We start from the raw sequence: 16150 nt of genomic DNA, 5'->3' as shown, positions 1-16150 counted from the left end.
TTCAGCAGTGACTATTGCTTTCTACATACACGGTGAAGAATCCTGTGCACCTTGCTTTTTACTTCATAAGGCTATTTGGATTCACAGACGAGTTCAGGGACTTTATTGGCACAAGTCTGCCATCTCTGAATTTATAGATGTCACAGAACTGAGGTGAATCTACATTCACCATAACTGATTGAAGAGGGTTATTTTTCCTCACGTTAGCACTCCTATATTGATACATTTATTTTCACAAACCCCCGGGGTGGTTATATATAGCAGTCTGGCCAGGGAACATGGTAACTTCCTGCTTGGTAGGAAGAGGGAACTCCTGTTGTGTCACAACCTGGTAGTGTTGTACCTGTATATATACCTGTAACGTTTGGGAACCACTATTATAAGCAAATATAAATGGACTCATTCATGCTAGGTTTCACCGGATCACTCAAATACACTATAGTCTGTTTGCAGTTCACTTTTACAACAATCTAATTTTTTTGTCTTCCCTCTTTTCAGTGTAATTAGAAGAATGGAACCTTTTTGATTTCTTGATGAGTTTTTGCACACTTTTTTTCCTAACAAGCACTTATGTCACGGTATGCGTTAAATATAAATTTATAGCACTCTTTATGTAGTAATTATGTTTTTTTTTGCTAGACGAGATTGCAGTGATGAAGGTTCCAGCGAAGCATCAGATTCAGAGCAGGGACAAGGTCCTCCAGCACCCAAGGCTGAGACACCAAAGTGCGCCCCTCCATCCCTCCCACCCCAGCTGTCACACACTGATTGCTATTAGACTAAGAGGGCCACAGGGCCCACAACCTCCCCAACACCTTAATATCTAGTTATCTGGCTTGCAGTCACTGCTATGTATCCCCTTTTCTTATTTCTTTCTGCTTCATACACAATTAGGAATGACAGCTGAATGAATTGTGCACCCCCTCCTACACTGCGCCCTGAGGCTGGAGCCTCTCCAGCCTATGCCTCGGCCCGGCCCTGATCAGACTGTATCTTTAATGTGTTACTGCCTGTAACTCCTCGCTCTAAGGGTACAATGTTTGCTTGGATGTAAAGACTTGCAGTAAGCGTAAACAAATGAAACTTGATTTTCTCCTATTTCTTTCCCCAGGATGGGAGTCCAGGCTGGCCTGTTCAGAAAGCTGCATCTGGAGTGTGACCGAGAGAATTCATTATTGGCCGAGGTCCACAGGCAAATGAAAAACTAATGAAAAGACTTCAGGACGCAGCGAGGGAGCGGTGACCTTCCCAGAGCTTCTTAAAGGTCATTAGAAAATAACATTCTCTCTTGTCACTTTTTGCACATGCTTAAAAAACAGGGCTGTCCAGCAGGAAAACACAGGTGTGTTAGGAGCAGGGAAACAGTCATGCAGAAGTGCAGGCGGCTATTCTATACACGCCTGTGACCTTTCTGGGCTATTCATTCACCACCTGTACTGTTGCCACCGCAAGGCCGGTCACATGATCAAGAGATTAAAGGAACAATTCTGGGAAAATAAGAGATGACATTGATTTTTTTTTCTGTGTGTTAAGTTAGATTACAACTTGGCTTATAGAGAAGGCCAACGGTTAATGAGTTTGTGTGTGTTCATGTGTAAAGCCAGTCATTAATGCTAGTATTCACATTTTTTTTTTTTTACCGTTAAAGTGAAAATGGTGACAGTGGCACGCTTTCCATTATTATTATTATTATTGTTATTTATTTATAAAGCGCCAACATATTCCGTGGCGCTGTACAATGTAAGAAAGGGATACATAATGATACAGACAATGATCAAATCAAATATGAACACTGATACAAAATACCGAACTGCTGATTACAATAGCAAATTTAACATGATGACTAAAATGTATAAATGTTTAACAGAGTGCAAGCAATTACATTAATAACATTCCATGACACAATGGTGAGAGCTCTGCCCTTGCGAGCTTACAATCTAAATGAATGGGGTGGATACAAGAGGTGGGGAAGTATACAGTATATGTACAGGCAGTGCGCAATTAGGTTATTTAGTGGGTGCATGGCCTAAGCTAGAGAATATGCTTGTCGGAAAAGGTGGGTTTTGAGGGAGCGTTTAAAGGATACCACAGCCTTAAATAAATGCAGCATGGTGTAGGGGAAAAAAGGACATACTCACCGCTCCCCTCGCTCCCTGCTGTCGGGTCCCACTCGTCTGCTACTGCTCCCGGTACCAGCCGACTCTTCTGAACCCTGACATACTGCCCTGCGCATCCAGGGGGAGTGAGTTTGGATGGAGGGGAAGCAGGCACTTTCATAATAAGCTAGTGATTTGAAAAAGCTCTCGCTAATGCAATGCTCTGGGGGATTTTTATAAAATCCCATCGCTCAAGTGGGATCACACCCATAACATTACATTAGCAAGAGCTTTCAAATCACAAAATGCTCAGAAAATCGCTCCTAGTGGGTTTCTGGCCTGATGCAATGGCAGCACTACACTGGGGCATTGGCCCCACCTGGGACACACTGTGCACCTCGGAGTGCATCCCCCCCCCCCCCCCCCCCCCCCACACACACACACACACACACACACACACACACACACACACACACACACACACACACTCAGTAACATACAGTTAACTGTTTCCAGGCTCTAGCAGCATACACTGAACAGGATGGGGCCTGTGAAAAACTTCCTTTCTGTAAAATACAGTCAAGCTCTAGTCTCCAGCAATGCTTAGCTACTAAGATAAGGAATTATACACACAGGCTCATGTGCAATTCATTTTTTCACCTGACTTTTCTCCTAGGAGATAATTTTTCATCTTCTCTTTCAAATAACATTACAGCATTTTGCAATTTAAAAAGTACCAAAAGTAGTTGATGAAGTCGTATCAAAATATTCTATTTATTTATTTTCTTGCTTACTGATTGTTTAAAAGGCATTTATTCACAAGTGTGAAAATCTCACCTAGGAGAAAACGCAGGAGAATAAGTGAACTGCATACGGTCCATAGTGTTTCTTTCCCTCCTGCTTCTTTCTTTTTTTAAATAGCATCATCATTTGGACAATCTGCTCAAAAGCCTCTGAGGGTCCTTCCACAAACCACTAGCACAATGTAACACTATGGCAGTGTTCTCACTACCGCGTTTGTGGTTAGCGTTAACCGCAAACGTGTTACATGCAATTCCAAAGCATGTATAGAACCGCTAATCGCGATCGCTCCCAAACCGCTACAGTGGCCAGTGATTTCGCGGTAATACCGGATACCGGCAGAATTTCACAGGCATTTTCGGAATTCCGCCAGATTGAAAAAGCAATTCCGTTCCGACCAAACGAAACGGAATGACCAATTTCCGCCTAAAAATTCCAGAAAATACAATTCCGTGTAAAGCCGTGACCATCCCTACTAGAGAGAGAGAGAGAGAGAGATGAATCTACCTGGCTATCTGAGATTCTCTTTGGACAACTGTTGAACACAAAAGGCAAGGCCATGCCTGGCTACAAATCCTTAAGCACGCTACTTTTTCTCTTGGGTTGATCATAATGGTACATGCTAGGCTGGCTTCAGCATGTAGTGTTGGTGGTGGTATAGTGGTACCAGTTACCTACCACACACTGAGACCTGGGTTCAATTCCCAGCCCAGCCTAAGTTCAATTCCCAGCCACGGTATGTAAGCTGGCTTTTGAAATACTACAATTCCCTGGAAGATGAGACCCTCCTCCATCGGGGAGGAGGAAATAGGGAGAAAGGGAGGAGAGAGGAGAGGACTAAGTTAATAGGAATTCAGCGGAATTTCGTACAAATCCGGCGGAATTTTCATAGCGACGGAATTTAACACTGACGGAATCCATGATTTCCGGTGGAATGGAATTTGCTGTTTCCGATCATCCCTATTTATATGTTCTATTTTTTTGTGCAGATCCAGGTTCCAGCTGAAGTACAGTCAACATTAATACTGTCATGGGTCCAGTACACATGCTAGATTCAGTGGTGTAGCTAAGGAGCTCTGGGCCCTCATGCAAGTTTTACATTGGGCCCCCCCCCAAGCACTCTATACATAACAATTGATGCGGCGCACCAAAACTTGCCAATGGCAACTACAGTGTCAGAGGTGCAAGAAGGGGGTGGGGAACAGTTTGTTAATGATTACCACTATTCAAAGCATCTATAGAAGTGATTATTATGAGCACAGGACCAATACAGAGCTAATACTGTAGTTGAGGGAGGGCCCTCCGGGGCCCCTCTGGCCCAAGGGCCCCAATGCGGTTGCAACCTCTGCAACCCCTCTTACTACGCCCCTGGCTAGATTGTCAGCTCAGATGGTCCTTAATGGCTGCCTCGGCTATGTGTCATCTAGTGTGTGTATCTAGGTTTAGTTTCACAATCCCCTGGAGCATTATCACATAACTACATGGTGCTCTGATGTACTCCTTTGGTGTACAGAGCAGTGTAACCAACTCATCCCTTTAATTACTGACACATCTAAGTTATACAGGTTCTGGGGCTATTTGCACATAATCAGTGCCTTAACTGCATCTACCTAGCCACAAAACCTATATAATTCATATGTGTCAGTAATTAAAGGGATGAGTTGGCAACATTAGTACAGAGACTAGGGTGTAAGGCACTTATTTGATTTTTGCCACGCACCACAAGAAGCGCACTGCTGCACTTTGCAATTACAATGAATTCTACCGTATCAGAAACATCGCAAATTGTTTGCAAATGCAGAATGACGGAAATCTGGGAATTTCAGGCAGAAATGCACCATCCGTGTGTTCCCTCCCGAAGGTGGTCATACACTTGCAGATGCCACCAAATAGACCATCTAATCTGATCAGTGGTGGATCTATTTGCTGCCCACACATTCACACAGATTGTGATAGGATTTCAGCATGATTAAAAATCTGTGGAGCCGCTGCCTGCCTTGCCAACTCTAGGCCTCCCCATCTATGATCAGCTTCAGCTTTAACAATGTGCCGCATACGACTAAATGCCACATTCGCCCTCCATAAACCTACAAACCACTGCTGAACCGCAATGCAAGTGTGCTGGCTGTCTCAGGTGTCACTTCTCCCTTCCCTTTACCCTGATCGGTAGATACAGGTGCCCCTTGGCATTAGACAGCCAGAGGCAGTGCTGCTCGGATACCACTTTTCACTATCTGGATCTAATTCGGATCCGGATACCCAGGTATCCAATCTGGGTAGGATATCCGAGATTAAAATTTTCCAATCAGAATTGGATATCTGACCTCAGTATCCGGCCGGATTCAGATATCTGGATAGAAAACAGGAAGTGACCTGAAAATGGCAAAAAACCCTTTTGGTGGTCTCTCTCTCTCTCTCTCCCTCCCCCTTCGAAAGGGAATTGCTATTCAAGTTTCGGATAGTGGAAAAAGTTCGTATTATCTGGGTAGTTCGGATATCCGAAATCTTGCTGAGCACCACCTGCCAGAGGTATCCTCAGTATTAAGTTTCTAGTACTTCCCCCAACTGAAGGGAGATCTCATCAGTTGAATGCCAAGAGCAGGGTGAGTAACCTCTCATTTTCCCTCTACTCGGGACTCTGCATAGGGAAGGAGGGAGGGAGGCACCGGGGGAGGAGAGGGAGCCGCCTTTCCATCATCAGGCGCCTGTAGGCACATGCCTACAGTGACTTGTGGTAAATCCGGCCCTGCACAGTGCCCAGCAAGTGCAGATGATTGAAGTTTTGTAGAGATCAGAAAGAGGGTGTATGTATGTATGTGTGTGTCTAAGCCTGTGCTCCTTTTTAACATAAAAATGATTTTCTGCTAGATGTGCCAGTTTCTTAAAATAATCAGTCCAGGGTAAGGGCAAAGGGGACCTAATTACAGAGACACGGTTAATGAGCTAAATCCATAAATCTATAATCCTATAGCCTCATATAGCAACATGATGATCTAATGAAGGTGACATGCTCACTGGGATGAGCAGCATGTTCTGTGCGGGCTCCATGACATGATCTAATGGTGATAATGATGAATTTGTCTAATGGGATCATTGATTGTAATACTGGAGGGACAAAAGGCTTCCATGATAATGGATGATGGGGACATGTTTAATAGGTTGAGTGATTGGTCTAATGAGGGGCTGTAGGCATTTATCTTATTACAAGTTCACCCATGTATAGTTAAATCTGTCAAATATATTTGCAAATAAGTACTCTAATTGTTTATCCAAATAAATATCCTATGCCCCACTCGTTATTGCTTAATCACTTGAGGACTGCAGTGCTAAACCCCCCTAAAGACCAGGCCAGTTTTTCCCTAATTGACCACTGCAGCTTTAAGGCATAGCTGCAGGGTCGCACAACTCAGCACACAAGTGATTTGCCCCCTTTTCTCCCCATCAACAGAGCTTCTTGTTGGTGGGGTCTGACCCCCCCCCCCCACAGTGTTTTGCTTTGTTTTAATAAATATTTACATTACTATTTTATTAAAAAATTTAGCTTGCTTCGTTTTGTGTTTTTTTTAAACCCCTCCCACCCCCAGCTGGCCAATCCTGGCGATCGGCTCTCATAGGCTTCTGCCTATGAGAGCCGATCGCTCTCAAGTGCCCCATGGGGACAGCTGTGTCACATGGCTGCCCTCAGTATAGCGCTGCTGCTTACATGTAAATAGATGGCGGTTATGCCGTTTAACAGTCTCCTGAGCGGCGATTGCCGCTCGGAGACTGAAGGCGGGGTGGAGCTCCGCCCCCCCCCCCCCCCCGAGCAGGAGATGCGCGTGCAGCCTGCGTGCAATCTCCTGCAAACTGCAGCCCCAGGACTTGACACCAATTGGTGTTAGGCGGTCCTGGGGCTGCCGCCGCGGCCAAGCCCATTGGTGTGGGGCAGTCTTGTAGTGGTTAAAGAGTACCTAAATTATAAATTACAGTATGCTTTAAACCTAATAAGTTGCCAAGATATATAAAAGCACACATAATAAAGTGTGATATTTTTTTTTCACCCCTAGGGTCCGTATTCCACATATGGTCGTGAAATTGGGCCAGGGGGATTTTTTTTTCAAACCATAGATGCAAAGGATGCTGGGGGATTGTTGTCATAACTTGACCTCCATGTCCATGTGATCTAATCCAGGCAGACAGACAGATATCTGAAATAAGAATTATAGCAAGCAGCCATAAAAAGACAGGCTGCAACAGTTCTCCGGCCTCTCCTCTCTGTACAGTAATTTGATCCAGGCAGGCAGAGAGCAGGGGAGGGAGGGTCAGAGGAGGGAACCAGGCTTTACAAATAAGGAAGTGCTACTACAGATATAGAGGTGAGGTGGTTCTCTCCATTAAGATGTACCAGATGTAAACTTTATATATTCACCTAACTCTACACGGTGCATAGACTACATATATGTATTGCCAATCAAACCTTTTTTGGGCCGGAGGTTCTCTTTAACTGGACCTGAATTAAAAATAAACTGACTGAGATTAAAAATTCCATTTGTCAAGAGCAGAGCCCACTCATCCGTTTACCAGTATCACATGACTTGCGATGTTGACAGTTGGCCAATGGAAGCAGCCAAGCAAGAGGAACTGTAGTGAAAATAACATAATGAATAAAATTGTTTATTTTTTACAATATTCATTTATAGATTTAGTCAGTGTTTGCCCATTGTAAAATCTTTCCTTACCCTGATTTGGTTCTGAAATTTATCACAGGCGGCGACATCTTTAGTTCTGCCAGGTGATCTGTACAGAATGTTCGTTACTGGGAGTTCTATGCACAGAGGGAGATAGTGTGTGTGTGCCTGGCAGGAAAAAGCCATTATTTCCCATAATGCAACAAGGTTCACAGACCGCAAAACTGTCATGACCACGGTCATGGCATTGCACTATGAGAGGGGTTTCACTACAATATCAGCCATACAGACTCCCTTGATGATATATTCAAGAAAAGGTAAAGATTTCTTGTTGGAAAAGGGGTATCGGCTACTGATTGGAATTTAGTTCTAACCTTGGTTCAAGTTCCTCTTCAGTGAAGCAGGAAGGGGAGAGTAGAGTAATGGGGGTGTCTTGACACCCTAAAAAAATGACAGGAAACAAAACGGGAGCCCAGTAGTGCAAAATGTTTGGGTACAGTATTTGTAATGAAGAAGGAAATGGATGCTCTACTCACAGAGGCGGGTTGCAAACGGGGCAACCACCCACAGGAAGCAGGTGGAGACAATGAACCCGACTTTACTCGGGGTGGTCCGGACGGACTAGTGTTGGGTGAACACCTGGATGTTCGGGTTCGCGAACGTTCGCCGAACATGGCCGCGATGTTCGGGTGTTCGCGCCGAACTCCGAACATAATGGAAGTCAATGGGGACCCGAACTTTCGTGCTTTGTAAAGCCTCCTTACATGCTACATACCCCAAATTTACAGGGTATGTGCACCTTGGGAGTGGGTACAAGAGGAAAAAAAATTAGCAAAAAGAGCTTATAGTTTTTGAGAAAATCGATTTTAAAGTTTCAAAGGGAAAACTGTCTTTTAAATGCGGGAAATGTCTGTTTTCTTTGCACAGGTAGCATGCATTTTGCCGCCATGCAGTCATAAATGTAATAAAGATAAGAGGTTCCATAAACAGGAACCGGCAACGCTACACCAGCAGCAGCACACGTGATGGAACAGGAGGAGGCGCAGGAGGAGAAGGCCACGCTTTGAGACACAACAAACCAGGCCTTGCATGAGGACAAGAAGCGTGCGGATAGCATGCTTTTTGCCGCCATGCAGTCATAAATGTAATAAAGATAAGAGGTTCCATAAACAGGGACCGGCAACGCTAACCCAGCAGCAGCACACGTGATGGAACAGGAGGAGGCGCAGGAGGAGAAGGCCACGCTTTCAGACACAACAACCCAGGCCTTGCATGAGGGCAAGAAGCGTGCGGATAGCACGCTTTTTGCCCCCATGCAGTCATAAATGTAATAAAGATAAGAGGTTCAATAAACAGGGACCGGCAACGCTAACCCAGCAGCAGCACACGTGATGGAACAGGAGGCGGCGCAGGAGGAGAAGGCCTCGCTTTGAGACACAACCCAGGCCTTGCATGAGGACAAGAAGAAGCGTGCGGATAGCATGTGTGAGCAGACACACAGAGTGGCAGTAAACACAATGCTATATAGTGTGGCTGAGCGGTGTACTACTGTTCCCAGCAGCGACACAGAGCACAATGCTATATAGGGTGAGCGGTGTACTACTGTTCCCAGATGACACACAGAGTGGCAGTAAACACAATGCTATATAGTGTGGCTGAGCGGTGTACTACTATTCCCAGCAGACACACAGAGTGGCAGTAAACACAATGCTATATAGTGTGGGTGAGCGGTGTACTACTATTCCCAGCAGGGACACAATGACCGGGGGACCCTGGCTAGCCTGGCTGGAGAGAGAACTACCCTGCCTGGCTACCCAAAGCTAAACCCACAGACAAATGGCGGAGAAATGACGTGGATCGGGTATTTATTTACCCGAACTACGTGACCCGTTCGGCCAATCGGAGCGCGTTCGGGTCCGAACCACGTGACACAGTCGGCCAATCACAGCGCTAGCCGAACGTTCGGGGAACGTTCGGCCATGCGCTCTTAGTTCGGCCATATGGCCGAACAGTTTGGCCGAACACCATCAGGTGTTCGGCCGAACTCGAACATCACCCGAACAGGGTGATGTTCTGCAGAACCCGAACAGTGGCGAACACTGTTCGCCCAACACTAGGACGGACCTGAATGCGGTCGCTCTCCTAGATAAAAGTGACAGGTTTCCACTGTGGTGGGGACCACTTGTGGTCTGTCTCAACCCCACCAACAGACTCTGTTGAGCGGTGTTCAGAAGCACAATATGGGGAAAAGAGGTGCCCTGGTGTGTGTATAAAACCATTTAAAAACAGAATAAAATGGAAAAGATTGAGGTGGCTTACCTCAGTGATGAAAACGTTTATGTAAACAAAAAGTTTTTATTTTGCACAGGCAACGCATTTTGCTGGTCTGAGCCCGCTTCCTCAGGCCCTCTTCTGGAAGGCTTTTTTTCAATTGCCACTTTTATTGGCCTGAGGAAGCAGGCTCAGCCCGCGAAACGCATTGCCTGTGCAAAATAAAAATGTTTTGTTTACACAAAAGTCTTCGTCACTGAGGTAAGCCACCTCAATCTTTTCAATTTTATTCTGTTTTTAAATGGTTTTATACACACACCAAGGCACCTCTTTTCCCCATATTGTGCTTAGGCAGGGGAGAGATTAATTTATGACTCAAGCCTGAGCCTCACTCCTCACACAAAATAAAAGGGCAGTTTCAGAGCAAAGAAAAATTACAGATCTGCAGAATAGATAAGGAGGTAACCTGTAGTTAGCTGTACTTCACTTGACTTAATCCTAGCAGACACGTTAGATGGTTCTCAGCTGAAGCAGTCAGGGTGAGGGTGTAACTTCAGTCCTTCAGGCCCAGCAAACAAATCTGCCAGTACCCCCCCCCCCCCCCGCCCACACACAGACAGACACACGGTGGTGGCTTCCAATCGTACCCCCACCCCCTACAATTGATAGTAGCTTCCATAATCCTTCTATCCCCAAAAGTCGGTGTTGAGTATCGCTGCTACCCTCACCCATTAGGCAGAGCAGCAGTGAAGCATTATCCATTAACTGCTCCCAGTGGCAGGACAGGTCCTCCTGACTCCTCTTAAACTGTAGCTCCATGCATGTCATAAAGAGCTGCGTGGTGATAGGCCGCATGGTGCAGCAATGAGCTACACTGAAGACGAGTGTGGAGGACCAGTCTCGGCCAGGCAAACGCAGACATCACTTTAACCTCCTTAATGATAACCCCGAGTCAGGCTCGGGATGGAAACCTGTAACTCAGAGTGGTAATCCCAAGTTGGATCCATGAAAGGTGTGTAATGTGTAGGGCTGCCAAAGATCTATCTAGCAGTATGATTTTCAGGGGCTAAAAGCTTGTGAAAAATTTGCACCGCTTTTAAACAATAAAATCTGGAAGTAATCATACCGCCAGGAAGGTTATGTTGCATAGTTACATAGTTATTTGGGTTGAAAAAAGACATACCTGTACGTCCATGGAGTTCAACCAGAGAACAAAGTACAACACCAGCCTGCTCCCTCACATATCCCTGTTGATCCAGAGGAAAGCGAAAAACCCCTTATAAGGCATGGTCCAATTAGCCCCACAAGGGAAAAAATTCCTTCCCGACTCCAGATGGCAATCAGATAAAATCCCTGGATCAACATCATTGGGCATTACCTAGTAATTGTAGCCATGGATGTCTTTCAACGCAAGGAAAGCATCTAAGCCCCCTTTAAATGTCGGTATAGACTTTGCCATAACTACTTCCAGTGACAATGCATTCCACATCTTAATCACTCTTACTGTAAAGAACCCTTTTTTAAATACAGTAAATGGCTGAAACGTTTTTCCTCCATGCGCAGATCATGTCCTCTAGTCCTTTGAGAAGGCCAAGGGACAAAAATCTCATTCCCCAAGCTTTTATATTGCCCTCTGATGTATGTATACATGTTAATTAGATCTCCTCTAAGGCGTCTTTTCTCTAGACTAAATAAACCCAGTTTATCTAACCTTTCTTGGTAAGTGAGACCTTCCATCCCACGTATACATTTTGTTGCTCGTCTCTGCACCTGCTCTAAAACTGCAATATCTTTACTGTAATGTGGTGCCCAGAACTGAATTCCATATTCCAGATGTGGCCTTACTAGAGAGTGTGAGACCGCATTTGTGACTGGCAAAGCTTAAAGAACCACTATTGCAAAAATCTTAAAATTTAAAATACATATAAACAAATAAAAATAAGAAGTACCTTTCTTTCAGAGTAAATTGAGCTTGAAATCCCTTTTCTCCTATGTTGCTGTCACTTAGAGTAGATAGTAGACATCTGACAGAGCCGACAGGTTTTGGACTAGCCCATCTCCTCATGGGGGATCCTCAGGGTTTTGTTTATTTTAAAAAGCACTTAGTGAATGGCAGATGCTCTGTCCAACTGCCAAAAAAGGGGGCAGCAAGCAGGGAGGCTGGCCAGCATCATTGTATAAATCCTTTTCTGGGAATGGTTTTATAAAGAATAAAAGCCTTGCTGAGAATCCCCCATGAAGAGATGGACTAGTCCAAAACCTGTCAGTTTCTGTCAGCTTTCTACTACCTAATGTAAATGACAGCAACATAGAAGAAAAGGAATGCATGGCTCATTTTACTCTGGAAGAAACATGCTTCTTATTTGTACTTGTTTATATGTATTTTAAATTTTAAGATTTTCGCATTGGTGTTCCTTTAACCTCCCTGGCGGTAAGCCCGAGCTGAGCTCGGGCTATGCCGCGCATCAGGATTTCTCAGGGTCTGCTGGGGCGATTCGCCCCATTCAAAGTGCTGTGCGCGCAGCCAGCACTTTGCTAGCCGCGCGCACAGCTTGATCGCCGCACAGGCGATCGCCCGCACGCAACGGCGGAAGAGGGGGCCCCCCCCGCCAGAGCCCTGCGCTGCCCGGATCAATGAGTTCCGGGCAGCGCTATGGGCTGGATCGAGTGCGCATGACGTCAGGACGTCGGCTGACGTCCATGACGTCATGCCGATCGTCGCCATTGCGACAGGAGAAGCCAAACGGGAACGCGTTATATACGCGCTCCCCTGTTTGCTATTGATGCCGGCGACGATCGCACTAGAGGGCCACATGCGCCCTCTAGTGGTGTTTCATGTAGCTACCACTCTGGTAGCTTTACATGAAACAAAAAAAAAATCCAAAAAAAAAGGATTTTTGCCCATTTTGAAAAATAAATTAACCGCCAGGGAGGTTAAAGGGGAGCTGAAGAGAGAGGTATATGGAGGCTGCCATGTTTATTTCCTTTTAAACAATACCAGTTGCCTGGCAGCCCTGCTGATCCTCTTCCTCTAATACGATTAGCCATAGCCCCTGAACAAGCATGCAGCAGATCAGGTGTTTCAGACTTTAAAGTCAGATCTGACAAGACTAGCTGCATGCTTGTTTCTGGTGTTATTCAGATACTACTGCAGAGAAATAGACCAGCAGGGCTGCCAGGCAACTGGTATTGATTAAAAGGAAATAAATATGGCAGCCTCCGTATACCTCTTACTTCAGTTCCCCTTTAAGATCTCTTCAGCACATTGGTTCTCAGGCAGTAAAAAAAACTTGCTCAGTATGAATCCCAGTTTGGCCTAACCAATCCACTGATCATTACTTGTCAATATTATCTGGCTACAGCAGACTCTCTTTCAGTGTTCCTCCTCCAGACACTTCTATAAGCGGGCTCGGTTGTGATCTATGGATAGTGCCGTATTTCAGGGTGAATGGGTCAGGCCTTGCCTAGGTGCTGCTGCCTGCCAGACGTATCATTTCATGTCTTTACTGGTTATTCTAATATGAATCATCACTGGTGAATATGTGGAGGATAACTGTCATCTTAATTATTCATATCAGGAGCGCCACAACTGCTAAATTATTTAATTTGAAAAACCGGCCAAACAGATTTGTGTAAATCACCAGAATGGAAACGTGACTGTGGGCTTCCCAGGCCGCTGTATTGTACACAATGTAATCTCGGCCTCACACTGCCCCGGCTCTCCAGAGCTCTGCTGCTCACGGCTATCGCTGGAATGGAACCTAAATTAAAATGGAAAATGCCGCTAATGGACCTTTTTAGGATATCACACAAGATTTTATTTTTGGGACTTTATTTACTTAATAATTAGCTTGACTGCAGTACCTCAGGCTCCCCAGTCTCATCTGTGATTGGCTGTCTGCTCCCCAGCCTTACGCCGTTACTTCAAGGCAACTGTCTGTATCGTCCTCCAGCTTCTTCTGCCTCCAGAGTCCTCTCTGCTTTGTTCTCTCCAAGGTGCACTGAGCAGGAACTCAAAGATATTACTTTTACTTGACGTTGTGCCCCTAGCAACTGTATTCCTGTTTTACTAAACACAGCAAGCCCCCTATAAATGCAGGCGGGGGTTTTGCTGTAGAGCTTCTGATCAAGGGCCGGCTGCAAATAATACTATCTAACACACAAACAACCCGAAGGAGGCCTGAGTTGGTGGGGAAGCCACACAGGCCATGGCCTAGGGCGGAAGCAGAGTTTCCTAGTGACAACAAGCTCATACAGCCTCTTTACTTTGACGTGTATCGGTGGGGGGTCGTAGTCAGCACTGGGAAACATGCAATCCACACACACACTGCATAAACCTAGTGAAATACTGCACAGTACTGGTAAGAGACACAGAGAAGTAGAAAGACGCATGGCCAAATCATGTTATTATTAGAAAAGCATTTTACAAAACGAAGATCATTTGAAGCAAATCTGAAGATAAAATAAACTTATGAGATAATGAATTGTATGCATATTACAGATAACAAATAGAACATTAATAGAAAAGAAAAAATGTCTTATGAGGATTTCCAGTACAGCAAGAGTTAAAACACTTGAGTTGTTATCTATGCAAAAGAGCTTCTCTCAGCTATTTGACCAACTTGGTGGAACTCAGTCCTGTTGTCTGAATAGCTTAAACAGCAAGGTAAGGCTAGTAGTGGTTGGATAGTGTAATGGTTAACGGCTATGCCTCTGACACAGGCGACCTGGGTTCGAATCTCGGCTCTGCCTGTTCAGTAAGCCAGCACCTATTCAGTGGGAGATCTTGGGCAAGTCTCCCTAACACTGCTACTGCCTATAGAGCGCGTCCTAGTGGCTGCAGCTCTGGCGCTTTGAGTCCGCCAGGAGAAAAGTGCAATATAAATGTTCTGTGTTTGTTGTTTGTTAGTAAAACCCGAAAAGACACGCGGACTCCCGGAGCCCGATATCGTGTAATACTGTAACACAATGGGTCAAAATCTGAAAAGTATATACTTACAATTGTGGGTTGCTTTTATAGGCAATCACTCGTATTTGCATGTAGGGAAGTGCCGTCCCCACTCAGCCTAGATCACAGGTGAGGATATCCAGGCCTGGAGAGGTTATATCCATGCTAGTGTTCAGGATTGGCTGAGAAAGAGAGGAATGTGTTCTACCTGATGGACCACACCTTTCCTGGTTCAAACCCCTCAATTAATTTGAGCTGTGTCAAAAATGTGTGAGGACCTCGGCCCTCGTAGGACTGGTTTAACATCCCTGGCCTAGATGGATGGATGTCGCAGCTCCCAAAAAAGCTTTGCCCTATATGGTTATAGTGGCGAGTACCCACCAGGTAGGGTGAACATAGAAGTACTAAGCAAACATGCAGGATGCACCCATACAAAAGATTTTCAACAAAAACTTTTTGTGAAATTTAGGTAAGAATAACTAGTCTTACCTTATAAGTAAACTCTTAAACCGATTTCTTTAAAAAAAAAAGGTTAACCATTTATTGAGCACTACTGGACAGCGCGTTTCGTGGCAAAAGTTGCTTCCTCGGGTCAAATAGAGTGCCTTAAAAGAAAAACAAAGATGCCCCTCAAACTCCAATACAATACACAAAATCATAAATAACATAAATATAATAGGACTATACATACACATATATTAGCATTATAGATGTCCTATCCATATGGCTAGCCTCTGAGGGGAAGTTCCTCCAAAAAGGGGAAATAAGTTAAAATTGGTAGCTAAGGAGGCTCAAAATGACCCCCAGTATGAGTTTTGAAAAACTGCCCCGTAAGGGTAGGGAAGAAAATTAAAAAGTTTAAATACAAAAGGCTAGACAGGAGGAGTGGAGCTGACGTTCAGTTACTAGCATTCGCTATGCTGCAATACAGCAGCATAGCGTGCGCTGAGTGCCCGCTCTCCTGATTACGCACGCTATGCTGCCACTAGCGCACGTAGCATGCAGGGAGACAGAATTAAGGCAGCTTATTCACTAGTGTGCGTATCAGTAGCTAACTTGCACTGTTATGTGGTTGTGCTATGCTTAGTGAATCAACCATTGTGTGCTTTCTAAACTGCATATATGACAACATGATGCAATGTTCTACAAAAAAAAAAAAAAGCTATAGAACTGAAAATAAAAATGACTCGTTCCTTTGTTACTAATGTTCTATTTATTATCTGTACTACACATACACCTGACACCTTATATTATAGTTAGCTACAAAGATGTCGCTACAATTTGGAGCTGTGACTGGCTGCAAAGCACTTACTGCCCCCATTTATCTCTCACCTAGATTACTGTAACATCCTTTTATGCTGTGCAAC

General features: G+C 44.9%; 1 protein-coding gene across 8 annotated transcripts in view; it reads left to right on the top strand.

Moving 5' to 3' along the window:
* Positions 1-16150, top strand: part of LOC137528929 (leucine-rich repeat and fibronectin type III domain-containing protein 1-like protein) — an 874345-nt gene that overhangs the window by 368944 nt on the left and 489251 nt on the right. For all 8 annotated transcript variants that reach the window (XM_068250704.1, XM_068250705.1, XM_068250703.1 and 5 more), the window contains one exon: positions 1112-1264. The gene's annotated coding sequence lies outside the window, so the exon portion shown is untranslated. The remainder of the gene's footprint in view (positions 1-1111; positions 1265-16150) is intronic.

This window comes from Hyperolius riggenbachi, chromosome 8 (assembly GCF_040937935.1).
Source record: "Hyperolius riggenbachi isolate aHypRig1 chromosome 8, aHypRig1.pri, whole genome shotgun sequence".
Taxonomy (NCBI): domain Eukaryota; kingdom Metazoa; phylum Chordata; class Amphibia; order Anura; family Hyperoliidae; genus Hyperolius; species Hyperolius riggenbachi.
Note: the sequence above shows the minus strand (reverse complement) of the source record. Positions and strands in the feature narration are given on the sequence as shown.